A 27,844-nucleotide genomic window follows, 5' to 3' on the forward strand; every position below is an offset into this window, starting at 1 on the left:
TGTGGAAGACTTAGGAGAATCCACTGAAAATACACAATATTCATATTTCATGAAGTTACTGCATATAAACTACCTTGCTGATTTAAAGTAAGAGAACAAACTCTTACAGTCTCCAGGAATCATTACCAAAAACTATGTTCTTCGAGAACAAAATTTTTAAGTAGGGTTTATAAATTTAGGTTTTATTACACAGGAACTAGATAGATTACGATTCACAAATTTGGGGCCTAGTTTTCTCCTAACTTTTGGAAATGAGAGATTTATTAGGTTAGGCAGCAACAATGATAAACAGAAATAACTTCAAATTCAGGGGTCCTAAGTGTTATTACATGCCAACTGGATTAAAGGTAGACATTTTCCTAGAGCATATGTCAAACAGTAAAACTTTTGACCTATACTTTGAAATATGACTGCTGTATTTTAAAACTTTGAAAAAAACCACACTGAACTATTACAAAAGGAGGGTATTTTGTAACAGCAGTGTCCAAATTTCCCCATCACTCAGGTTATTTAAATTTATCCTAGGCCCAAAGTAATAAGACAACTCTAAACAATCTTAACACAAACAGCCAAAACTTCCACTGTCCTCTTCCCTTAACATACTTGTTATCTACCAACTGAAGTTGAACAAAGGATGGAAACAGACCACAACTTCCTAGTTTCAGAATTTTTCCTTTCTCCCAAATTTAAGTCAATAGCAGCCATAAAAAAGTGATAAAGTGTGGGGGTACTATAGAAAGCAAAAGATTAAACCAAATGTCAGATACAAAAAATAAACTGAAAGGTTTAATAATGTTTAAAATGAAATGTGCTTATTACATAACAGACAGACTTAAAATATGTTCAACATCACTGTAGCTTTATCCTTACAAAACGTGATCATAGTTCACTGTCAATCATTTCCAGTATTCAAATAGTGACCTAAGCACAGCTTAGATGGAAATAAGGTACTTACATTAGAACAACAGTAGACCCAATAGTTTATATTTGAAAACCATTTTTAAGTAACCTATTAAGAATTTTAATAACTAATGTTCACATTTTCAACTCAATAAGTCTATGGGTTAGTCTGCTTTTTGGTTTGTTTATTGGTTTGGGGGTGGAGGTAGGGACTAAAACAAATATACATAATTTCCAGAGCAGACTATATATGGTATTATACAAGTCAATTTCCAAATTCCAGATTTGCTTTTTTCAGCAATGCCTTCATTCTGTTAACAAAAGTGGCCCCCTGTGAGTTTCTACAAGTCCATTTGTAACATACTCAATGTACATGAATAATAATTTCCCATGAGTGCATTTGGGGTGGGGGTGAGGGTGGGGAATCACATGGAGCTAATAGTAGTACTGTCCCATGGTGTGAGAGTAAAGTTTCTCTCTCACTGACACTTTCTCTCAATTTCACCTCCCCCGGTATGATTCCATTCATAATCTCGATATTTAAACCAGAAAGTTATTATGGACAATCCAAAATAACCCAAGGAACATGCTAAAGTTCTACCAATGATCAGCTTCTAACTGAAGGACTGAAGGAATTAAATAGAAGGCACAGTAGCACTGAAATATTTCAAATCATAGTAATCTTTTTGTGTATATATTTGCGTGTGTGTGTATCCTATACTTTCTCTCTTGTTGTTAAAAATGTCTGCTGAACAATTAGGAAATACTTATTTGTCATCTTTCCCTTTAATTTTTTTTGTATACCATCTCTCAAACACTGGCCAGGATCTCATTTTCTCTCTTTCACCTCTCTTCTTGGTTAAAGGATGCCAGGGCTCTCTTCTCATCAGCATGATTGATCTGGTTTTCTTTCTGCAGTTGCACAGCCTCCATTTGGTGATGCCTGGAGATAATTTTATTTTTGGCTTAATTTCTCAGGAATTCTTCTCATGGTACTTCCACACTAATCATTTTTTAACAAAGGGTGTTCTATTTTGAAAGCTGACAAATAGGAACGGTTTATGGGTTCAATTTTTAAAAGATCACTTGTTTTATCAACTGATGCATCCTTTGATTCATTTCTAGTATTCAAATAATGATTTCTGAGGCTCTGTCAACATCAGGAATGTATTAAATTTCAGATACTACAGGCATATGTCTATTTCTGTTGTTTCCTGTAGAACAATCAGAAACGGGAAAATTATTAAACTTTCTATATGATATGTAGCATTTGCCTTTGTGGAATTAATAGTAGGACAGATGAAAAGATTTAAGTTGATGATCAACTCAAAATTCTTCAAGGTTCTAACTTATCATATAACCAAATGAACCAAGTCTAAATCTATCGTTGAGTCTCTAGTGAGTTTTATGGATGAATTTAACTTCCTTAGAATCCAGTAGTATCTCAGAAAATAGAGATTTAACACAAGGGTCAAATACGGAAGTATAAGGGCAGAGGCAGAGGGAAACCGTTATATTACTTTCAAAAGGCCTACTGGTTTGGAGGGAAAATTTCATGAAAACTTGCCTCTTTAATGCACAGTTGACTCTTGAACAACATGGATTTGAGGGTCCACTTATATGCAGATTATTTTCAATAAATATACTTAGAAGTTTTTTGTAGATTTGTAACAATTTGAAAAAACACTGTTGTTCCTTTAGCTGATTTTATTCTAAGCATACAACAGTATATAATACATATAACATATAAAATACGTGTTTATGTTATCTGTAAGGCTTCTGGACAACAGTAGGCTACTCATAAAGTTTGTAGGGAGCCAAAAGTTATATAATTTGGACTGCATGGGGATTGGTACCCCAACTCCTGCATTGTTCAAGGGTCAACTGTGTATGTAACTCAATCCCACAAAACCAGTTCAAAATTAAGCTTTAGCTATGTCTCGGAAAGTAGAGAAAACCAAGAAAGGGCAAGAGGGGAAAATCATTTTAAGTTAGTGTGAAGCTTGGGGAGTGGCAGGATGGACAGTCAAAGAGATGACAATGCACTTAGGTTGCTCAGGGTACAGTGAGAAAGGCTGTTTATTTGAAAGAAGTGCTACGTGAATGATGCTGAAATAAACATCTATGCTCACATCTCCTAGTAAATGGGAAAGATTTTCTCCTGGGTTTCTAGGTATAGAGTTGCTGGGTCAGAAAGCATATGAATGCTCAACTTCCCAAGACAATCTCAGACTGTTTTCTAAAATGACTGTACCAATTTATATCACTAATAGCAATATTTAAGAGATCCTGTAGACCCACATCCTCTCAAATGCTTGGCATTGTTTGAATTTTTATCTATCAAATGGGTGTAAAATGGTACATCAGTACACTTTTGATCTTCAGTTCCCATGATAGTGAGAAATTTTTGTATATGTGTAGGCCACATATATTTCTTCTTCTATCAAATGCCTGCTTGTGTCTTTCTCTCATTCTTCTTTTGAGTTATTTACAGGTATTCTTTAAAGATTCTCAGTACTAACTCTTTATCAGTTGTGTGTACTGCAAGACGTTATCCTAGCTTGGAACTTGTCATTTTATTTTGATTAGTATATGTTTATTGTTTTCCTTAAGAAATGCTTTCCCACCCTAAGATATAATAGATATCTGCTCATATTTTATACAAGGAGGGTTAAAGTTGTTTTGACATTTAAGTCCTTAAGCTGTATGATTTTGGTGAGGGTTCTACTTCATTTTCCATATGGATAACCATTTTTCCTCCTCCATTTACTGAATATACCTTTCTTTCCCCACTGATCTGACATGCCATCTCTTTCATAAAACGATGTCCATACATGTATGGCTCTGCCTCTGGGCTCTTTACTTCATCCCACTGAACAACTCGTTTGTTCCCTCCATGCTTTCTAAAGTGCCATGTTTCATAATAGATCCTCATGTCTGGTAGGGCAAATCTCATCTTCCTATTCTTCTTCAGAAGTGACCTGGCCATTCTTTTCGGCTCTCTCGTCTGACACATCAATTTCAGAGCCATCTTATTAAGTTTCATGAAAAACTCTGTGATTTTGATTAGAACTGCACTGAATGAACAGATAAACTTGGAAAAAACTTACAATGTTGCCTTCCTATCCTGGGACAAGGTACCTCTCCATTCATTTAGGTCTTCTTTAATGTCTCTTAAAAGTGCTTTATAGTTTTCCCTACAGAGGCATTGGATGTGTTTTCTTAAGGTTTATTCCTAAATCCTTCATATTCTCTGAACTTAATATAAATGTTTCCTTTTTACTTAATACGTTTTCTAGTTGTTTCCTGGTACACAAAAATGCAGCTGATTTTTGTGCCGGATAACCTTACATCCAACCATTTGTTACTCCCTTCTATTATTTATAATTCATCTGAAGATTCTTTAGTATGTGTCTATGAAAAAATTCATATTTTTATGTAAAATCATTTTTCTATGTAAAAAATCATATTCACAAAAAATGAGTTACATCCTCCTTTCCAATTCTTATGCCTCTAATTTATTTTTCTTTTCATACTGTGCTACAACTCAGATATAACATTTTCAAATGTTGATCCTCAGAATTCCAAGATTCTGGAGGTGCTCCAGGGGTTCCGCACACTTTTGCCTCCAACATCATTTTAAAATATGCACCTACTTTAAAAGCCCATAAAAGTTAAAAAAATCCAAAATTCAGTTTTGTTTTGGTCCTGATGCCCTATCAGTTCATTATTCCTTTTCCTCCTGGTACTTTTCTTTATCTTCCATAACTTTATATTCATTTTCCCATGCTGAATCTGATGTCTGTCATTACCATTTTCTGCTCTCAAATCTCAGTGTTCACAGAGAACTACAGGGTCCACATTCTCTGACTCCACAGAGAACTGGAGAAAAACTCAGAAAACAGGAACACTGACTTATGAAAATGCTTTCCTAACTACCAGAATGCCACATTCCTCATAGGGCAGTGATAAATACCTGAATTTAACTATATCCTCAGAGGATAAACTGTCTAAACTAAAAGACAAACTAGGAAAGGACACTGGAAAGATGGATTCTTTGAAGCTGGAGATACAACTGAGTTTGAGGCAGAGGTACATACATATTTGGAATTTTAGGCAACCACATTTGTAACAATAAAACCAATACTAAACTAATATTTATGTTCTACTTTTCATTTGGAAAAGTCACTTAATGAAAACCAATCACCAAAACATAATTCTGGAACTAAGAAAGAGGAAAATATCTAATCATGGAAACAGACCTCAGTGGAAAGAACATATCTGCTGCCACTCATTACATAGCCTGAGTGCTCAAATGATGCAATTTCTTCACTTGTCAAGCTAATTTCACCTCTTTGTGGGGTATGTTTCCAGCTTTTACATGTTCAGTCATAGCTGTACCTTCACCAGGTAGCAGCGCATGATCATAGCTACAAAGTAATTCTGAATTCAAAAAAGGTCCATTACAAAAAGGTGATCTTCTAAAGAAAGCACAAAAAAACCACCTTCCCTCACAAAACAGTAGGAATAACTGTTGCTGAGTGGCAGCATGCTGAGAAACCCAGTATTACTTTTCTTGAGTTAGTGAACATTGCACTGTGTCCTAAATAACTATCCAGAAATACAGACATACTTTGGAAGAACAAAAGAACTATGGTATTGAGTACAGATTTATAACCATCAACTTATCCCCATAGACCTTGAGTTTATGGCTTCTGCCTCTAGTGAATTCCTTTTCTATTAAAAAAAAGTAAAGAAATAATATATCTCTGGAAGCAACCAAAGTGTCCATCAACAGATGAATGAATAAAGAAGATGTGATACATATAGACAATGTAACATTATTCAGTCTTAAAAAAATAAAGAAACCGGACCATTTGTGACAACACTGACAAATAAGCCAGGCAGAGAGACAAATACCATATGACTTATTCATGGTATCTAAAAACAGTACAAAACAGAATGTACAAAACAGCTGTAGACTCAGAGACACAGAGCTAAGTGACTGGTAGTTACCATGGGGGAAGGGTTGGGGTGGGTGAGTGTGGAGGGTGAGAGAGATAAAGGGGTACAAAAATCTCAATCATAATATAAATAGGTCATGGGGATGGAAGTGCAGCATGGAGAATATAGTCAATGATTCTGTAACATCTTCCTATGTTGACAGATAGTAACTGCACTCATTGGGGTGAGGATTTAATAATGTGTGTAATTCCTGAAGTACTGTGCTGTATACTTGAAACCAACATAAATTTCTCCATCAACTATACTTCAATAAAAAAAGAAAAAATGTATCTCAAATTTGCATACCTTTTAGACTTATAACCAATAACAATGCTATATAATAACAAGCATTAATGTTCATTCAATGGGACTTTAAAAACTACCATCCCTTCATTTAATTCACTGACTACTTCTTGAATACCTATTAAACTCAAAGCCTGTAATATAAAAGTAATATCTGCTCTTGTGGAATTTACATATTAATAAGGATATTAATAGCAACACAAAATAGGATATACAATACACTGCACAAAAGAAATAGAAAATGCTGTGAAGACTACAGGATTAAAGAGGGATAGGAATCATACCTACCTATGGAGGAAAGGTACTGGGAATCTGCACATGCCCCGTCCTTTTGAAAAGGGCTTTGACGGAAGGTAAGGATTTTAACAGGGCGAGATTGGAGGCAGTAAAGAAACCAGGGCTGGGAATAGAAGGTAAGGCATGTTGGGAGAAGAAATAAGGTGAACAAGGCACAAAGTCGGAAAGTGAACAGTAAATACAGGGAAGTTTCAGTTCTTCTCAGTTGGAACCTGGGGTATAAACAAAGGAGTAGAAGGAGATAAGCTTAGAAAGGTAAGTTAGGGCCATACTTTTGGGAAGGTACTTTAGATATTATAAATATACTGTTACTTACTTCAGAAGTTTATCATCTTGAGAGACAAGTGTTTTTGGAGCCTCTGGGCCAACTAAATCTGAGAGTCCTTCAGGCTCTGCTTGAAGGATGTTCAGAAACATACTCACACTTTGACTACTCGGTTAGTATGCTTCCTGGGTTTTGAATCTGGGTCTATCAGAAGCAACCTACTTAATCAATCATTCCAGGGGTACCCCAGAAACTCTTCTTGAGAAGCTTTAGAGCTTGAATCACTGGAATCTTTCTGCTCTTCTTTGACTTCTTTTTCTTGAATTTCTTCCTGTAATGATTATAATTTGACACAAATTGATTTAATATTCCCATGTTAAAGGCCATCTCATTTTGTCAAGGCAATGAAAAGACTGATTAAAATGATTTAAATTCTCATCTTATTCAAACTTGTTAAAGGATTTTTATTAATTTTTTTTCTAACTTATTTAACTAAATCATGTTTCCCTATTAAAAAGATTCCTACAGGGGAGCAGAGCCAAGATGGCAGCGTGAGCAGAGCAGTGGAAATCTCCCAAAACCATATAAATTTTTGAAAATACAACAAATACAACAATCCCTAAAAGAGAGACCAGAAGATCCAGGATAACAGCCAGGATACATATACACCTGCAAGGACCCAGCGCCTCATGAAGGGGGTAAGGTACAAGGTATGGCTTGTCCGTACACAAGCGCCCCTCACCCCAGCTCCCAGTGGGAGGAGAGGAATCAGTGTGGGGAGGGAGAGGAAGCTCAGGACTGCTAAATAACCAGCCCTAGTCATCCGCACAAGAAGCACAGACACACAGTGCGTGGGGTGCTGGATATTAGGGAAACAGGACAGTAACCTGTGAGTGCCTCCCTGCAGCCAGTGCCCCTGGGACAAAAGAAAAGCAAGTAGTTTTTCAAAGTCTTAAAGGAACAGGGTACCCACAGCTGGACGGAAGCATCCCAGGACACTTAGCCCAGCAGCTGGGAATCTCAGGGAACTCCAGGCACCCTAACCACCCGGGCGGCAGCACAGCTCTGAGGTCCCTCATGGCGATAAACAGCCTCCCGCCTATTCCCCCTCCAAGAGGGGGTCTCTGCCGCAGCGGAGCAGCAGCCTGAGAGCGGCCACACACACAGCAACCTTGTGGAGATCTACAGTGGCCAGGCAGGAATCAGAGACCCTATCTGCATGCAGCTGCCCAGCAGAGGCCGCTGGGGGTCGCCATTCTCCCAGGAGAGGAAGGCCACAAACTAGCAAGAAGGGATGTTCTCCCAGCCGACACACGCGACAGCTCCACACAACTACCTCTATCGCCATGAAAAGGCAGAATAATTTGATCCAGACTAGAATCACAGAGACAACCCCTGAAAAGGAGCGCGGAGAGATAGAACTAACCAATCTCCCTGAAAAAGAATTCAAAATAAAGGTCATACCATGCTGATGGGGCTGCAGAGAAAAATCCAACAGCTAACGGACAAAGTAGAAAGGGAAACTACAGAAATGAAACAATCTCTGGAAGGATTTAAAAGCAGAATGGCTAAGATGCAAGAGGCCATTGATGGAATAGAAACCAGAGAACAGGAACGCATAGAAGCTGACGCAGAGAGAGATAAAAGGATCTCCAGGAATGAAACAATATTAAGAGAGCTGGGTGACCAATCCTAAAGGAACAATATCCGCATTATAGGGGTACCAGAAGAAGAAGAGAGAGGGAAAGGGATGGAAAGTGTCTTTGAAGAAATAATTGCTGAGAACGTCCCCAAACTGGGGGAAGAAATAGTCGCTCAGACCACAGAAGTACAGAGAACTCCCAACAGAAGGGAAACAAGGAGGACAACACCAAGACACATAATAATTAAAATGGCAAAGATCAAGGACAAGGACGGAGTATTAAAGGCAGCGAGAGAGAGGGAAAAGGTCATCTACAAAGGGAAACCCATCAGGCTATCATCAGACTTCTCACCAGAAACCTTATGGGCCAGAGGAGAATGGCATGATATGTTTAATGCAATGAAACAGAAGGGCCTTGAACCAAGAATACTATGTCCAGCAGGATTATCATTTAAATATGAAGGAGGGATTAAACAATTCCCAGACAGGCAAAAGGTGAGAGAATTTGCCTCCCACAAACCACCTCTGTAGGGTACTTTAGAGGGACTTCTCTAGATTGGAGCACTCTGAAGGGTAAACAGATGTCAACAGAGAAAATAAAATCACAGCAAAGAAAGCAGAACAACCAAATACTAAATAAAGGCAAAAAATAAAATGAACTACACACAAAAGCAGTCAAAGGAAACACAAAAGAGAACAGAATAAAACACCCAACATATAAAGAATGGAGGAGGAGGAATAAGAAGGGAGAGAAACAACGAACCATCAGACAGTGTTTATAAGAGCTCATTAAGCGAGTTAAGTTAGACAGTAAAATACTAAAGAAGCTACCCTTGAAACTTTGGTAGCTATGAATCTAAAGCCTGCAATGGCAATAAGTACATATCTTTCAATAATCACCCTAAATGCAAATGGACTGAATGTACCAATCAAAAGACACAGAGTAATAGAATGGATAAAAAAGCAAGACCCTTCTATATGCTGCTTACCAGAGTCTGACCTCAAACTCAAAGACATGCACAGACTAAAAGTCAAGGGATGGGAAAAGATGTTTCATGCAAACAACCAGGAGAAAAAAGCAGGTGTTGCAGTACTAGTATTTGCAGACAAAATAGACTTCAAAACAAAGAAAGCAAAAGAGATAAAGAAGGACTTTACATAATGATAAAGGGTTCCATCCAACAAGAGGATGTAACCATTATAAATATATATACACCCAACACAGGAGCACCAACATATGTGAAACGAATACTAACAGAATTAAAGGAGGAAACAGAATGTAATGCACACATTTTAGGAGTCTTCAACATACCACTCACTCCAAAGGATAGATCCACCGGACCGAAAATGAGTAAGGATACAGAGGCAGTGAACAACACACTAGAACAGATGGACCTAAAAGGCATCTACAGAATTCTACATCCAAAAGCAAGAGAATACACATTTTTCTCAAGTGCACATGGAACATTCTTCAGAATAGACCACATACTAAGCCACAAAAGAAGCCACAGTAAATTCAAAAAGATTGAACTCCTACTAACCAACTTTACAGACTACAAAGGTATAAAACTAGAAATAAATTGTACAAAGAGAGCAAAAAGGCTCACAAACACATGGAGGCTTAACAACATGCTTCTAAATAATCAATGGATAAATGAACAAATTAAAATAGAGATCAAGCAATATATGGAAACAAATGACAACAACAACAGAAAGCCTCAACTTGTGTGGGATGCAGCAAAAGCAGTCATAAGAGCAAAGTATATAGCAATCCAGGCATATTTAAAGAAGGAAGAAAAATCCAAAATGAATAGTCTAACATCACAATGATCAAAATTGGAAAAAGAACAACCGCTGAGAAGGAGCATGGAGAGATAGACCTAACCAATGTCCCTGAAAAAGAATGCAAAATAAAGGTCATAACCATACAGAAGGAGCTGCAGAGAAAAATGCAAGAGCTAACAGACAAAGTAGGGAGGGAGACTACAGAAATAAAATAATCTCTGTAAGGATTTAAAAGCAGAACGGATGAGAGGCAAGAAGCCATAGATGGAACAGAAACCAGGGAACAGGAATGCATAGAATCTGATGCAGAGAGAGATAAATTATCTCCAGGAATGAACAAATGAGGCCTAAAGTCAGCAGAAGGAGGGAAATAATGAAGATCAGAGAAGAAATAAATAAAGCTGAGAAGAATAAAACAATAGAAAAAAATCAATGAAACCAAGAGTTGGTTCTTTGAGAATATAAACAAAATAGACAAGCCTCTAGCCAGACTTATTAAGAGAAAAAGAGAGTCAACACACATCAACAGAATCAGAAACGAGAACGGAAAAATCACAGTGCGTTCCACAGAAATACAAAGAATTATTAGAGACTACTATGAAGACCTATATGTTAAGAGCTGGAAAACCTAGAAGAAATGGAAAACTTCCGAGAAAAATACAATCTTCCAAGACTGACCAAGGAAGAAACAGAAAATCTAAACAAACCAATTACCAGCAGAGAAACTGAATCAGTAATCAAAAAAACTACCCAAGAACAAAATCCTCGGGCCAGGTGGATTTACCTCAGAAATGTATCAGACATACAGAGAAGACATAATACCCATTCTCCTTAAAGATTTCCAAAAAACAGAACCTTTGGGAATTTCCCAAACTCTTCTATGAAGCCAACATCACCCTAATGCCAAAACCAGGCAAAGACCCCACAACAAAAGAAAATTACAGACCAATATCCCTGATGAACGTAGATGCAAAAATACTCAACAAAAAAGTAGCAAACTGATTTCAAAAATATATCAAAAGGATCATACACCATGACCAAGTGAGATAAATTCCATGGATGCAAGTATGTTACATTACATTTGAAAATCCAACAACATCATCCATCACATTAAGAAAAAGGACAAATAGCACATGATCATATACATAGATGCTGAAAAAGCATTTGACAAAATTCAACATCCATTCATGAAAAAAACTCTCAACAAAATGGGCATTGAGGGCAAGTATCTCAACATAAAAAGGCCATATATGATAAACCCACAGTCAACATCATACTAAACAGTGAGAAGCTGAAAGCTTTACCTCTGAGATCTGGTACAAGACAGGGATGGCCCCTCTCCTCACTGTAATTCAACATAGTACTGAAGGTCCCAGACATGGCAATTCAACAAAGCAAAGAAATACAAGTCATCCAGATTGGTACAGAAGAAGTTAAACTGTCACTATTTTCAGATGACATGATATTGTACACAAAAAACTCTAAAGACTCCACTCCAAAACTAGTAGAACTAATATTGGAATTCAGCAAATTTGCAGGACACAAAATTAACACACAGAAATCTGTGGCTTTCCTACAGACTAACAATGAACTAATAGAAAGAGAAATCAGGAAAACAATTCCATTCACAGTTGCATCAAAAAGAACAAAATACCTGGGAATAAACCTAATCAAGGAAGTGAAAGACCTATACCCTGAAAAGTGTAAGACATTCTTAAGAGAAATTAAAGAGGACACTAAAAAATGGAAACTCACCGCATTCTCTTGGCTAGGAAGAATTAATATTGTCAAAATGGCCATCCTGCCCAAAGCAATATATGGATTTGAAGCAATGCCTATCAAATTATCAAAAGCATTCTTCAATGAACAGGAACAAATAGTTCGAAATTCATATGGAACAACAAAAGACACCAAATAGCCAAAACAGTCCTGAGAAGGAAGAATAAAGTGGGAGGAGATTTCACTCCCCAAGTTCAAGCTCTACTACAAACCCATAGTAATCAAGACAATTTTGCACTGGCACAAGAACAGAGCCACAGACCAGTGGAACAGAATAGAGACTCCAAACATTAACCCAAACACAGATGGTCAACTAATATACGATAAAGGAGCAATGGACATACAATGGGGAAATGTCTGTCTCTTCAACAGATCGTGCTGGCAAAACTGGACAGCTACACATAAGAGAATGAAACTGGATCACTGTCCTACCCCATACACAAATGTAAACTGAAAATGGATCAAAGACGTGAATGTAAGTAATGAAAACAAAACTCTTAGAAAAAAACATAGGCAAAAATCTCTTGGACATAAACATGAGTGGCTTCTTCCCAAACATATCTCCCCGGGCAAGGGAAACAAAAGCAAAAATAAACAAGTGGAACATTATCAATCTGAAAAGCTTCTGCACAGCAGAGGACACCACCAATACAACAAAAAGGTACACTACAGGATGGGAGAATACATCCATAAATGACAGATCCAATAAAGGGTTGACATCCAAAATATATAAAGAGCTCACACACGTCAACAAACAAAAAGTAAATAATCCAATGAAAAAATGGGCACAGGATCTGAACAGACAGTTCTCCAAAGGAGAAATTCAGATGGCCAACAGACACATGAAAAGATGTTCCACATCACTTGTCTTCAGGGAAATGCAAATTAAAACCACAATGAGATATCACTTCACACCAGTAAGGATGGATACCATCCAAAAGACAAACAACAAATGTTGGTGAGGTTGTGCAGAAATGGGAACCCTCCTACACTGCTGGTGGGAATATAAATTATTTCAACCATTGTAGAAAGCAGTATGGAGGTTCCTCAAAAATCTCAAAATAGAAATACCATTTGACCCAGGAATTCCACTTCTAGGAATTTACCCTAAGAATGCAGCAGCCCAGTTTGATAAAGACAGATGCACCCATATGTTTATCGCAGCACTCTTTACAATAGCCAAGAAATGGAAGCAATCTAAGTGTCCGTCATTAGATGAATGGATAAAGAAGATGTGGTACATATACACAATGGAATATTATTCAGCCATAAGAAGAAAACAAATCCTACCATTTGCCACAACATGGATGGAGCTAGAGGGTATTATGCTCAGTGAAATAAGGCAGGTGGAGAAAGACAAGTACGAAATGATTTCACTCATATGTGGAGTATAAGAACAAAGAAAAACGGAAGGAACCAAACAGCAGCAGAATCACAGGATCCAAGAGTGGACTAACAGTTACCAAAGGGAAAGGGACTGGGGAGGAAGGTTGAGAAGGGAGGGATAAGGGTGGGTAAAAAGAAAGGGGGCATTACTATTAGCATGTATAATGTGGAGGGGGTAAATGTGGAATGCTGTACAACATTGAGAAGACAAGTTATGATTCTACAGCATCTTGCTGCACTGATGGACAGTGACTGTAATGGGATTTGTGGGGGAGACTTGGTGAAGGGGGAGCTTAGTAAACATAATGTTCTTCGTGTAATTGTAGGTTAATGATAACAAAATTAAAAAATGTGAGATAAAAAAGGATCCCTTCAGAGACAAATGAAATACAATTTTCATGTTACGGAAAGATAATGGAAATAAAGTGTTTAAAAAACAGCTTTTACCAATTTGAGCATCAATAATTTAAAGTGTAATAGCTTAAATACGTATCAAATTTGTTTTCATAATCAAGGAAGTGAAACCAAATCATTATTTTGAAAAGTCATAAAACAAAAAAAATTGAAGTAAGCCATTATTGTGCCCTTGTTATATAAACTAAATTTCATGGTAACCAAATAGCTGAGGGTAGGCTTCTCTTATAGAATTATCTACCTAATAAATGAAGAATGTAGGCCAGAATTAGACTATCAATATTTTGCAATCCCACTTAGGCAATGACCATCAATGGCTGTTAGTATGACAAAGAGAGACAACCAGACATTATTTTCCTCCTGACAGAAGTATGCAATACCAGCTAAAAAGTACTCCTGCCAAAAATTTACATCTGAACCTCATCAAGTCTCTAGACCTAACTATCAATCTATAGGAAACATAGAAGCCAGAGAACATGTTAAAAGTACACTATAAGACTATGATCAGCAAAATTCATACTGCAGGAAATTCTAAGGTAAATGATTTGATTTCTTCAATGAATAAAATGCAGGAACAAAAAGGGGAACCTATTGATTTAAAGAGATGTACAAGATATATCAACCAATTGCACTTTGGGTCCCAATTTGAATAAACTGGACAAGAAACTGAGAACTGACAAATTACTGTTAAATATTTCAGACATGATAGTAATATTGTGCTTACAGTTTTTTTTACAAAACTAACATCTATCTTTTAGAGAAACATGCTGGTTTACGGATGAAATGATATCTTGGATTGGTTTCAAAATAATGGGGTCACTGGAGACTTCCTGTGAGTTGATAATTATCAAGCTGGGTGATAGTTACATGGGGGATCATCATATTATTTTACTTAATATCTTACATAACTTTATATATATTTGAACTTTTCAAAATAAAAATTGAAGGAAAAAACTGACAATTTGCATTTCTTCTTTTCTGTTTTATTGGCTTTCTTTGCTCTCCTTTTTGCATCATCATCTGCAAATTAAACCACATTATAGTTAAAAAAAATTAAACTCTAAAACCCCAAAACTTTTGAGTAGATAAATATCCTGTTGCCCGATTTGCTGAAACATAGAAATTAATTCAAACATTTATTGCTACTCATCACAAAATGTGCTAGGCATTGGGGACACAGAATTAAAGTCACACAAAGTATTAGGTGATACAGGACGTTGTTATTAATTTTACTGTATGAGATAATAGTATTGTGATTAAGTAGGAAATGTCCTTGTGTTCTAGAGGTGTATACAGAAATATTTAGGATGGTACAGTGATATTTGTAATTTACTTTCAGTATCTCCACAAAAACTCACATTTTTTAAACAAATATGTCAAAATGCTAACAAATGTTAAAATCTTGGGTGCTCTGGGCATATAGAGGAGTCTCAAAAGCAGGCTGATTTGGGGAGGGTAATTGAGGAATGGTTGCCCAGGAGAAGGTGATTCTTAAGCTAGTTCTTTCAAAAACCAGGTTTTTAAAAAAGCAATGCACACCCATTGCTGAGATGAGTAAGCCAAGCCACATGGAGGGAGGGTCTGGTGTCGTGGGCAGATAAGACTCTCTGTGCCAAGTAACAGAATCAAGAGAAAGGCCATGGAATACTGAGGAGACAGAAAGTAGTTCTCAGGCTACAGGATGCTGCAAGAGAGAGACCCAGGTCTATGTGATTACTGAGGCATCGGTCAGGACCCAACTTCACCCTGACGGCTATGGAGAGCTACTGAGGGACTTTAAGTAGGGGACTGACCTGCTAGGATTTGTGCTTTACAGAAGTTCCGTCTTCCGGCAGTGAGGAAGGAAAGTGACAAGGGGGGCCAGGAAACCCTGGTGACATCAGCGGAAGGAGCACCTTTGTGTCATGTGTCCCCAGTGGAGGCGCCCTCTGTCCAGCAACAGCCAGGAGAGGGCACAAAAGGATGGCTTATTGTGATGTGCCACCCTACAGGAGGTGTCTTTCACAATCAGCTGCCGGGAAGGGGTCTTTTACGATGTGCCTTTTTGAAAACTGCACAAAGGTGCCCACTGAGTGTGAGAATTTCACAGAAGAGCTGCTCTGCTGAGCAGACACAGCCTGTATGGTTTGGTTCAGCACCACGTGTCTCAGAACCCAACCCCAACTTGCTCCCATGCCACATGCCTTGTGCGATTACACACAACCAATCTGGAGCCATACTGCTTAGGTGTGAATCCCAACTGTGTGTCCCTGAGTGCGGTACTTGGAAACTGCTCTATTGCCTCCATTTCCCATCTCTAAGATGTATCCAACAGTTACCACTGTGTGTACTGAACAGCAATAGTGAATATCAAGTACTAAGCAGGGTGGCTGGCACAGTGAGTGAGTGTTCATAAACTCTTGTCCCTTATTGTTGTTTTTAAAACCTTCCTCTAAAATAAGCTTTAAGAACCACAACTTGGTTGGAAGCTAGGTTTGCAGAATGATGCTGTCTTTCTTACCACTGGAGTCTGTTTCAGAATCAGAGTCACTGTTACTATCATCAGAATACTTCTTATGTTTTCTTTTAGATGAGTTTTTCTTTCTCATTTTCTTGGACCTTTCTTTTGAATGACTAGATTTCTTCTTCTTCTTTTCTTCTACATAAAGCAGAAATAAAAAACTTACTTCTAAAGAGGAATTTCTGAGTACCAATTTTATTATATTTGAAATACTGAAAAGGAATATATGACAGGCAATTTGAATAAAAGCGACGTCCAATATTCAACTATATATAAATGTGTTTTGTAACTCCTCAATAAAAAAAGCTCTGTATTTAAAGAATACCTTCTCAGGTAGAAGACAAAGTGGTACATTTCTTTGGCCCTTCGTCCTCTACTGGTGTATGTTCATCAGAGGTGAATTTAAGGAAAACAGTTATAAGCATCAGAAAAGTGATGAAATATAGACCATGGAGTATAAAAGTATAGGCTTGAAAATTTTCAGGAACAAATTGATTGAGAAACATTAAAAGCAAACACTGGACTGCATTTACAATTGTACAGTTCAAGGATCTACCACCTTCATAATCACATAATAATCGTTTACATTGCATAATGCCTTAGAGTTTACAAAGTGCTATTTCCTGAGTGAAAGCAGCACATGAGATTAGTATTTTCAAAAGAAACCACCGGGTGAAGGTCATGAACCATAAGGAAACTCAAAGAACTGTAGTCAAGAAGGCTGTGGGAGGACTTCCTAACTCTATTCTCTGTGTGCAAAGGCCACACGGCAGAGCAGCACCTGTCTGTCTCCCCAGAGCATGAAGCACCTGACAAACTACAGCAGAAGATATCATTCTGTTGCAAAAAATTCTGCAAATGGGCGTTATTAAAATTCTACAATAATTTAAAAGGGAATTTCTATATCATATAATCTTTTCCTCTGAAGATCACATTCGGAACAATTCAGGAATTGCCTAGAAATTATTCTTAGGGTTCCTTCGAACTCTTAATTTTTCGAGTGCAGATTCTATGAGTGTTTCCAAAGGCATCTATAAGAATAACTTTAGATAATAATGCTTTATCACCCCGTCACAAATGACAAGTTTACTTGTAAACTCAATGTATCAACTCAACCTAAAGATGACACAGAAATGGAAGACAGGGAGGAAGAAGCTTATCAATAGCACCAAAGAGAGAAAAAGTTAGGAAAAAAAGAAAGCATTAAGCCTTCAGATAATTTGATATAGGAAAATCTTCTGAACAAAACCATATTGGAATATTCATTTTTAAAAATGCCTCTGGGAATAGAACAGAGAGCTCAGAAATAAACCTACTCATATACGGTCAATTAGTTTACAACAAAGGAGGCAAAAATATATAATCGGGAAAGACAATCTTTTCAATAAATGGTACTGGGAAAATTGGACAGCCATGTGCAAAAGAATAAAAATGGAACACTATCTCACACCATACACAAACATTATTTAAAATGGATTAAAGAGTTGAATTTAAGACCTAAAACCATAAAACTCCCAGAAGGAAACATAGGTCCACTTCCAGGTATTTATCTGAAGAAAAGAAAACACCACTTGAAAAGATATATGCACCCCCATGTTCACAGCAGCATTATTTACAATAGCTAAGATATGGAAACAACATAAGTGTCCACTGGTGGATGAATGAATGAAGAAAATGTTGTATAGGAGAGGGGATCAACATGGCAAAACAGGAATATCTTGAGCTTATTTTCTTCCATGGAAGTTCCTTGACATAGTCTTGGAGATGATTTTAAATCTGACACCAAAAGATAAGCAAAGAAAGCAAAAATAAGCAAGTGGGGCTGTATCAAGCTAAAAACTTCTTCACAGCAAAGGCAACCATCAACAATGAATATACATTGGGAGAAATTATTTATAAATCATGTTATTTGGTAAGGGGTTAATATCCAAAATATATTAAGTACTCATACAATTCAGCAATAAAAAACAAAAATAAACCAATCATGAGGATAAATGTACAGGATAGGGAATAGAGTCAATAATAGTGTAGTATCTTTGTGTGACAGTTTATCAGAGTGAGCATTTACTAATGAATTTAGTTTTTGAATCACTATGTTTTATGCCTGAAACCAATGTACTATTGTATATCAACTATACTTCAATAAGAAAAAATAGCAAAAGGAAAAACCCAGGCAATCCAATTAAAAAATGAGCAGAGGACCTGCATAGAAAATTTCCCAAAGAAGGTATATAGATGGCAAATAGGTACATGAAAAGATGCTTATTTTCAGTAATTATGAGGGAAATGCAGATAACATCTCACACCTGTTAGAATAGCTATTACCAAACACCCAAGAAATAACAAGTGTTGGTGAGAATGTGGAGAAAGGGGAACCCTCATGCACTGTTGGTGGGAATGTAAATTGGTACAGCCGCTATGGAAAACAGTATGGAGGTTCCTTAAAAATTAAAAATACAACTGCTATATAGTCCAGCAATTCCACTTCCAGGTATTTATCTGAAGAAAACAAAACACCAACTTGAAAATATATATGCACCCCCATGTTCACAGCAGCATTATTTATTATAGCTAAGATATGGAAACAACATAAGAGTCCACTGGTGGATGAATGAATGAAGAAAATGTTGTATAGGAGAGGGGATCCACATGGCATAACAGGAATATTGTGAGCTTATTTCCCTCCATGGACACACCAAAATCTTCAAGTACCTATAGAGATATTATAGCTGAGAAAAAAAACAGAAGACTAGAAGAACAGATCTTACACAACTAAGGACATAAAGAAAAAGCCACAGTGAGATGGGTAAGAGGAATAGAGACATGGTCTAGTCAGAATGAACACCCCTGGGGTTGTGACCCACAAGGAGGAGGGATATCATGACCACAGAAACCCTCTCTGAGAAACAAGATGTCCAAGCACAACAGCCTGGTGGACCTGCACTGGGAAGATAAGCACCAATAATACCTGGCTTTGAAAACCAATAGGACTTATGTCTGTGATACCCAGAGGGCAGAGAGAAACTGAGTCCAATCTTAAATGGTGTGCATACAATATCCCTTGCTCTGAGGCTCAGTGCAGAGGGAGCATTTTGAAAAGTGCCTGGATTATACATGAACATGACCTATTGACTAATCTTGTGTATGTGCAGGCAGGGCAGGGATCTACTGCAATTTTCCCTTGGGATGGAAATGTCGATGGACACCATTTTTATTTCAATTCCGTTCTACCCGGCTGACCTGGTGCTGCCATTTATGACCTCTCTATCGACTGGAATCACTTGCATGTCCTTGGTGTTCCCCTGAAGACTTGTCTCACTAACCTGCCTGCCCTGGAACTCCTCCCAATTAGCTCTTCACCCTGCCACACCTGGTGGATGACCCTGGCCAGCACCAGTACAGCCGCTAAGTGGCTAAGTGTTCCCACCCCAGACTATCAGCCCTACACACTAGAACACCTGCAACATTCACAGCTGGACCTCACAGCCACCCACACAGCAGAGGCCTGCTCCACACACCAGTGCCAGTAGCTGTTGCAGATGGGCCTCATGGCCAGTTGCACTGAAGGCCAACCCTGCCCACCAGTGGGCTGCAGCAACTGCAGATGGGCCAGATGCCAGCCCCACACCCCAGCATGTTGTAGCACTCACAGTCAGGCCTAGCAGACAGTGGACCAGGGTACAGCCCTGTGCATCAGCATGTCTACACCAGTTGTGACCCAGGCAGAACAGGAGGGTGTATGCAGCTGACACAGAGGACTCCCCTGTGTTACCTGACTCAAGTGATCATGGAGGTCTGCACTAGGAGGCCCCATAGGACATCTTCTGCATTAAGCCGCTCCTTTAAGACCAGGAAATATACCTAATCTACCTAATACATAGAAACAAAGACAGAGAATCAGACAAAATGAGGAAATCAGTATACTCCAAAGGGAAGGTAAGCCAAAGACATCAGAAAAAGAGCTGAATGAAACAGAGGATAAGCAATCCACCAGATAAAGAGTTCAAAGTAGTGGTCATAAAGAAGCTCACCAAACTCAGGAGGAGAATGGATGGACACAGTGAGAACTTTAAAGAAGAGATAAAAAAATATTTTAAAAAAACATTCAGAGCTAAAAAGTAACTAAAATGGAAAACACATTAGAGAGGATATTTATATTAGAGCACATATAAATGCTGTATGGGAAAATACATTTGCAACTGATATATCCAATAAGGGGTGAATATCCAATGTATTGGTGGAACTGAATACACATTTATCTGTCTATTTAGTTGGCCAACAAAACATGAAAATATGCTCCACATCAGTAGTCATCAGGGAAATGCAAATCAAAACTACACTGAGCTATCACCTCACACCTGTCAGAATGGCCACTATCCAAAAGACAGGAAACAGCAACTGTTGGCAAGGATGCGGAAGAAAGGGAACTCTTGTGCACTGTTGGTGGGAATGCAAAATGGTGTAGCCACTGTGAAAAACAATATGGAGATTACTCAAAAAATTAAAAACAGCAATATCATACAATCCAGTAATTCCACTTCTGTATTTACCTGAGGAAAATGAAAATATTAATTTGAAAATGTACATGAGCCTATATGGTTATTGCAACATGATTTACAATGGACAAGATATGGAACCCACCTAAGTGTCCATCGATAGATGAATGAATAAAGATGTGGTACATGCACACAAAGGAATATAACTCAGCCATAAAAAAGAATGAAATCTTGCTATCTGTGACATGATGGATGGACCTAGAGGGTATTATGCTAGGTGGAATAAGTCAGACACAGAAACACAAATACCATATGATTTCTCTTACACGCAGGATCTAAAAAACAAACAAACAACAAACCTAGAAACAGACTCATACAGAGAACAAACTGGTGGCTGTCAGAGGGGTGGGGAAAGGGGAAAGTGAAATAAATGAAGGGGATTAAGAAGTACAAATTTCCAGTTAAAAATAAATAAATCATGGGGAATATAGCCAATAATATTGTAATATATTTTTATGGTGACAGAAGGTAACAACACTTACCATGGTGAGCATTTTGTAATGTATATAAATGTCAAATCACTATTCTGTACACCTGAAACTAATATGTTGACTATATGTCAATAAAAAATATTTTTTTTAATTAAGAGGGTAATAGGGTTATCAACAGCAGATTAAATGATGCAGAAGTGATCTGAAAGGTACAGTAGTGAACCAGGAAAAGACAAAAAAATATAAATGAGGATATTAAGCTTAAGGGACCTGTGGAATGTCAAACATACTAACATTCATATTATCAGAGTTTCAGGAGAAGAATGAAAGAAACAGAAAACCGATTGGAAGAAATAATGTCTAAAAGATTTCCAAACTTGATGAAGGAGATATCCAAGTCCAGGAAGCAAAGAGAGTCCTAAATAAGATGAACCAAAAGTGATTCACACACCACACACTATAATCAACATGTAAATATTTGAAGACAGAGAATCTTAAAAGCAGTAAGAGAAAAACAACTAGTTACATGTAAGTGTACCCCAAAATACTATGAACTAATTTTTAAAAAATTGAAGTACTTTGTTGTATAGTTGATATACAATATCACAATGGTTTCAAGCATACAATACAGTGATTCAACAGTTATACACATTATTAAATCCTCTCCCCAACTAGTGTGATTACTATCTGTCGACACAGAAATGTTACAGAATTGACTGTATTCTCTATGCTACACTTTCATCCCTGATTTTGGGCCTCTTTATCCCACACCACATATTTCATCCGCCCACCCCAAAGTTTCCCCCATGGTAACCACAAGTCGCTGCTCAGTGTCTCAGAGTCGATTGTTTTGTTTGTTTGGTTTTTAGAGTCCACATACAAGTGAAATCATATGGCATCTTTTTCTGCCTGGCTTATTTCACTTAGCATAATACCCTCTAATTCCATCCTTGTTGTGGCAAATGGAATAATTTCTTTCCTTTTTATGCTTCGAGTAATATTTCATTGTATATATGTACCATATCTTCTTTATTCATTCAACTATTGACAGACACTTTGGTTAATTCCATATCTTGGCTATTGTAAATAACATGAAACAAACATGGGGCGCATATATCTTTTTGAATCAGAGATTGTGATTTTTCAGGTAAATTCCTAGAAGTGCAATTACTGAGTCATATGGTATTTCTATTTTTAGTCTTTTTAGGAACCTCCATACTGCTTTCCACAATGGCTGCACCAATTTATAGTCCCACCAGCAGTGTAGGAGGTTTCCCATTTCTCTACATCCTCACAATAATTGTTATTTCTTGAATGAGCTGAATTTTCAGCAGAAACTTTACAGGCCAGAAAGGAGTGGCATGATACATTCGATGCACTGAAAAAAATTTACAACCAACACTATTCTACCCAGCAAGGTTCTAAATCAGTATTGAAGGAGAAACAGGGAATTTCCCAGAAAAGCAAAAGCTAAAGGAGCTGATCAACACCAAACCAGCCCTTTAAAAAATGTTAAAGGGACTTATGTAATGGAAAAGAAAAGGCCATACCTAGAAACAGAAAAATCATGAAAGGAAAATCACAATGGCAAAGGTAAACATGTAGTAAAAATAGTGGACCAACGACCTACAAAGCTAGTATGAAGGTGAAAAGACAAAAGTAGTTAAGTTAATTATATCTACAGTAATTACTTAAGAGATACACAAAATAATAAGATGTAAAATATGACACCAAATACAGAAAACATGGGTGGGGTGAGGCAAGTAAATATGTAGTGCATTTAGAATGTGTTGGAACTTAAGTGACCATCACCTTATAAAAGACAACTCTATACATATGATGTTATATATGAACCTCATGGTAAAAACAAACCAAATACCTATAATAAATAAACAAAAATGAAGAGGAGGAAAACAAACATAACACTAAAGAAAGCCATGAAATCACAAGGGAAGAGAGCAAGAGAAGAAAACAAGAAAGAAGAACTACAAAAACAACCAGAAAACAAAGAATCAAATGACAATTAGTACACATCTACAAGTAATTACTTCCAATGTAAATGGGCTACATGCTCCAAGCAAAAGACACAGGGTGACTGAATGGATAAAAAGCAAGACCCCTCTATATGTTCCTTACAAGAGACTCACTTCAAACCTAAAGACACAAACAGACTAAATGTGAAGGTGCTTAAGTGGTAGAACTTTCTATCTGAATGTGCAAAGCCGGGGTAGCAATACTTACATCAGACAAAATAGACTTTGAAACAAAGACTGTAACAATAGACAAAGAAGGGCATTACATAACGATAAGGGGGATAATCTAAGAAGAGGTTATAATAACTGTAAATACCTAGGAATCCAACATAGGGCTAGCTAAATATATAAATATTGACAGGCATAAAGGGTGAATTTGACAGTAATACAGTAATAGTAGGGGACTTTAATACCCCCATTTACATCAATAGATAGAGCATCCAGAAAGAAAATCAGTACGGAAACACTGGCTTTGAACAACACATTAGACCAAATGGACTTAACATATACAGAACATTACATCCAAAACCAGCAGAACACACATTCTTTTCAAATGCACATGGAACAGTCTCCAGGACAAATCACATGTTAGGCCACAAAACCAGTCTCAATAAATTTTAAAAAATAGAAATCACTTAAATAAACTTAGGAAGACTGAAAATTTTCTGACCATGATGATATGAAACTAGAAATAAATTACAAGGAAAAAATTGGAAAAAACACCAACAGATGGAAGTTAAACAGCATGTTACTAAACAACCAGTAGGTCAAAGAAAAATCACAGGAAATTTAAAAATACTTGTAGAATAATGAAGATAGAAACACAATGGTTCAAAATTTTTTGAGATGCAAAAATAACAGTTCTAAGAGGGAATAGCAATATAGTCCTACCTAAAGAAACAAGAAAAATCTCAAATAAATAATCTAACTTTACACCTAACTGAATTAGAAAGAAAAAGATGACCCAAAGTGAGTAATGGGAAGAAAAAAAAAAGATTAAAGTAGAAATAATTGAAATAGAGACAAGAAAACAACACCAAAAAATTAATGAAACGAAGAGCTGGTTCTTTGAAAAGATAAACAAAATGGGTAAACTTTTAGTTAGGCTCATCAAGAAAAGAGGAGGACTCAAATTCAGAAATGAAGGAAGAGAAGTTACAACTGACACCACAAAAGTACAAATGCTTATAAGAGATTACTATAAAATTATATGCCAACAAATTGGACAGTCAAGAAGGAATGGATAAATCCTAGAAACATGCAATCTTCCAAGTCTGAAAAAGAAAATCTGAACAGACCAATTACTAGTAACAAAATTGAATTGGTAATCAAACACTCCCAAGAAACAAATTCAAGAACCAGATGGCTTTATAGGAGAATTCTACCAAACATTAGAGAGTTAATACCTATCCTCAAAGTATTCCAAAAACTGAGGAAGGAAAGCTTCCACATTCATCCTATGATGCCAACACCACCTTAATACCAAAACCATACAAAGACACTACAAAAAAGTGACAGACCAGTATCCCTTGTGAACATAGATGCAAAAATCCTCAACAAGAAATATCAGCAAACTGAATTTAAAAATACATTGAAAAGATCATTTATCATCACTAAGTGGAATTTATTACAAAAAGCTTTCAATCACTTACTCTGGTTCTGGATTCTTTGGAGAAAGTTCCCATACTTCAGGAGCTCCCAATTCTCCAATCCCCTCTTTCTCACTTAATCTCCTAGAAATATAGGTGTGTAAATTATAACTCCATGGCCTAAGTTCTGTTTACTAAATATATCATCAAATTCAAAGAAGTCCAGTTAAGTCCTATTTTCCCTTTACATTTTAAACTTTAAATTAATGAAAACTTTGTGTAAATGTAAACTCAGAGAATTTGATGTTTTGATAGTATTATCAAATGGTATAGACTACAAAGAGGCTAGGAGGCTGTCAAGTGTGTCCCTTCTGCTGAAAGACGGCAGAGCTCCTAATTGCCCATTTCATCTTCTGCAATATGTGACAGAAAACAGTTTTACATTTGGGAGTAACTTCATTTGCTTATACACATTCTTGAGAGTAAAGAGAAGTCTCTTCTTGTGATTTGGTCAAACATTCCATTCAAAGAAACTCAGGAATTAAAGAAGATAGCTAAAAAATAAAGCATTACAAGTAGAAAATCAAAGGAGCACTGAAAATGAAACAAACTTTTAAATAAAAATTGTACTCAGTGGCATACAGGGCTAGTTTTCTCTGTTTTCCCTAGTTCCTTTTTAGAAAAGGAATATATTCTCTATCTGCTCTTGGAGGACATGGGAAATTTTTCTCATTTATTTTTTATTTCTTCTCTTAATTTTTGCTCTCTCTCATAATAAACAAACACAAAAAACTAGGGCTCAATTCCACAAAGTTTAGCTGCTTGTGACTCTTTTTAAAAAAACACCTTTACAAAGTAAATGTAATTTATTTTGGTTTGATTGAATAAACCAGTTTTTACTTCTTTATTCATGGGAAAACGTGGTATAATCACACAGTTAGACTCAGTTTACCCCCTTGAGGAAACAGTCTATAAGGGGACACACTTAAAAACCTGAAACTGGGACATGCATACCGGGGAAAGAATGCCTGACAGGCAGGAAAGAGTATGCAGTCAAGGTCTCATCCCTGCTGCCACCTGGCTTTATCTGTACTCTTAGATAAATTATTTATCTTATATGTATTAAATGTACAAATGCAAATTTCATGTGAGAGGTTCCAAACATCCTTTGGTGAGGATTGTCCCTTAAGAAGCTGGTTGCTTTTTGATTGACACAGTGTGGGGGTAACTTCCTGAAAAATGTTATTTGGAGAGTTATGTCTCCAAACTTAACTCAGGCCTCTTTTTCCTTTTTCTGCCCCCATGCACCAAACCCTAACAGTTAACAATTAAGGACTATTTATTATGTTCCAGGCCCTAAATCATCACATAGCTCTGAGAGACTTTGTGCTAATTTTATCCCTTTTTAAGTTGTTAAGCAATTAAGCCCACAGGGGTTAAGTAACTTAACACTATTACCTAGTAAAGCACTGATGCTCAGTGAAATGTGTTCTGCTATCAACCGTACTTTGCTTCTCCCATCAACTTGGGCGATCTAATTCTGAAGCCTTTCCTCTTCATCACTATGCCTTATTACTTCCCACTTCTGGAGGGAAAAGATTCAAGAAGACATCTCCCAGCTACTGGACATTAACCTGACCCTCAATGCCTGTAATACTTTTATATTTCTTGTTTTTTCTTAAACACAGTACATGTAAAAGCACTTACTACAGTGCCTGATAATTTAACACTCATATAAGCTTTAGATATTAACACTTACACAGCGAAAGTTATAACCCTTTTCCTTTCTGCTTCTTAATTTATCCGTTCTTCCACTCCAGTACTCACTCTCCTTATAGGAGACCTGAACACCCTGACCTCACTTTTCATAGTCAAGACTGACAAGGTCTTTGTCAATGAAGGCTGATCTCAACAAGACCTTTCTCAATTTAGGCTAACCTACAGTTTAGAAGATCAGTTTTTCTACATTCAGTCATCTTCTCTCAGAGGCTTTTCTACCCTCCAATTTAAACCCCTTATCTCAGTCTTCCCCATCTCACTAAAAAAATATTGCCACTTACATATCATGGTATCTCAAACCTGTCTGACCATTCAACAAGTTGCCTGGCACTGCTAATTTTATGATCAATTAAGTAGTGCTCCTCCTTTCCATGAACTTGTGGGGCATAAAAACATGATCGCGAATTATGGCAAAACCAAGCAAACGCTTCAATTCCCGTAGGTCTGGCTCTCGGCCATGTCTGCTACAATAAGGGGGGGGGGGGCGGACAAGAGGGTAGGGAGAGACCAGGGCACTGAATGATGCGGCCCTCGGGTGGGTGAAAGTCTAAGGGAAGAAAAGGGCGAATAAGGTGTTGTCGCGGGTAGACTGAAGGAAGGGAAGAAAATGGACACAGGCAGGCAGCGAGCACGAAATGCCAACAGTTAGAAAGATGAAAGACGAGGCGGGCTCTGAAGGCAGGTGGGCTCCTCACAGCGAAGGTGCGCCCGTGTCACTCACTTCCGCCGCAGGCTCTCCTCCCTCTCCTTGTCCAGAAGGCTAGGCCACGGCTTGTCGCCCCCGGAGGTGCGCGAGTAGCCGCCGTAATAGGCGGACGAGGAGGCAGAAGCGAAGGGGGTGCCCGGTGGCGCAGAGGGCCGCTCTCGAGAGCGTGACCGCGAGCGGGAGCGACAGGACTGGTTTCGGGAGCCTTGGCTGAGGCTATTCCGGTCTCCCGACCGAGAGCAAGAACGCGAGCGCGAGCGGCGGCGCCGCAGGGAGCGGGTGGCTTTATTGGGCTTGGGGCTCTTCAACGAACTGCGGCGTTCCCCACCCGAAGCCTGCGGCCTCCCGCTCCGGGCTGCGCGAACCAGACACCGGAGCCATCACTGCCGCTCGTTCTCCGAAACAGCAGGAGAAACGGGCGCTTACGGAACCGAAGGAGCTCTCAGCTGCCGGGCTGCCGGAACCTTGCAAACAG

General features: G+C 37.8%; 1 pseudogene; it reads right to left on the reverse strand.

The window, feature by feature from the left end:
* Window positions 1–1,667: 1,667 nt before the first annotated feature.
* Window positions 1,668–27,844, reverse strand: LOC130682146 (NF-kappa-B-activating protein-like; annotated as a pseudogene).

This window comes from Manis pentadactyla, chromosome Y (assembly GCF_030020395.1).
Source record: "Manis pentadactyla isolate mManPen7 chromosome Y, mManPen7.hap1, whole genome shotgun sequence".
NCBI lineage: Eukaryota > Metazoa > Chordata > Mammalia > Pholidota > Manidae > Manis > Manis pentadactyla.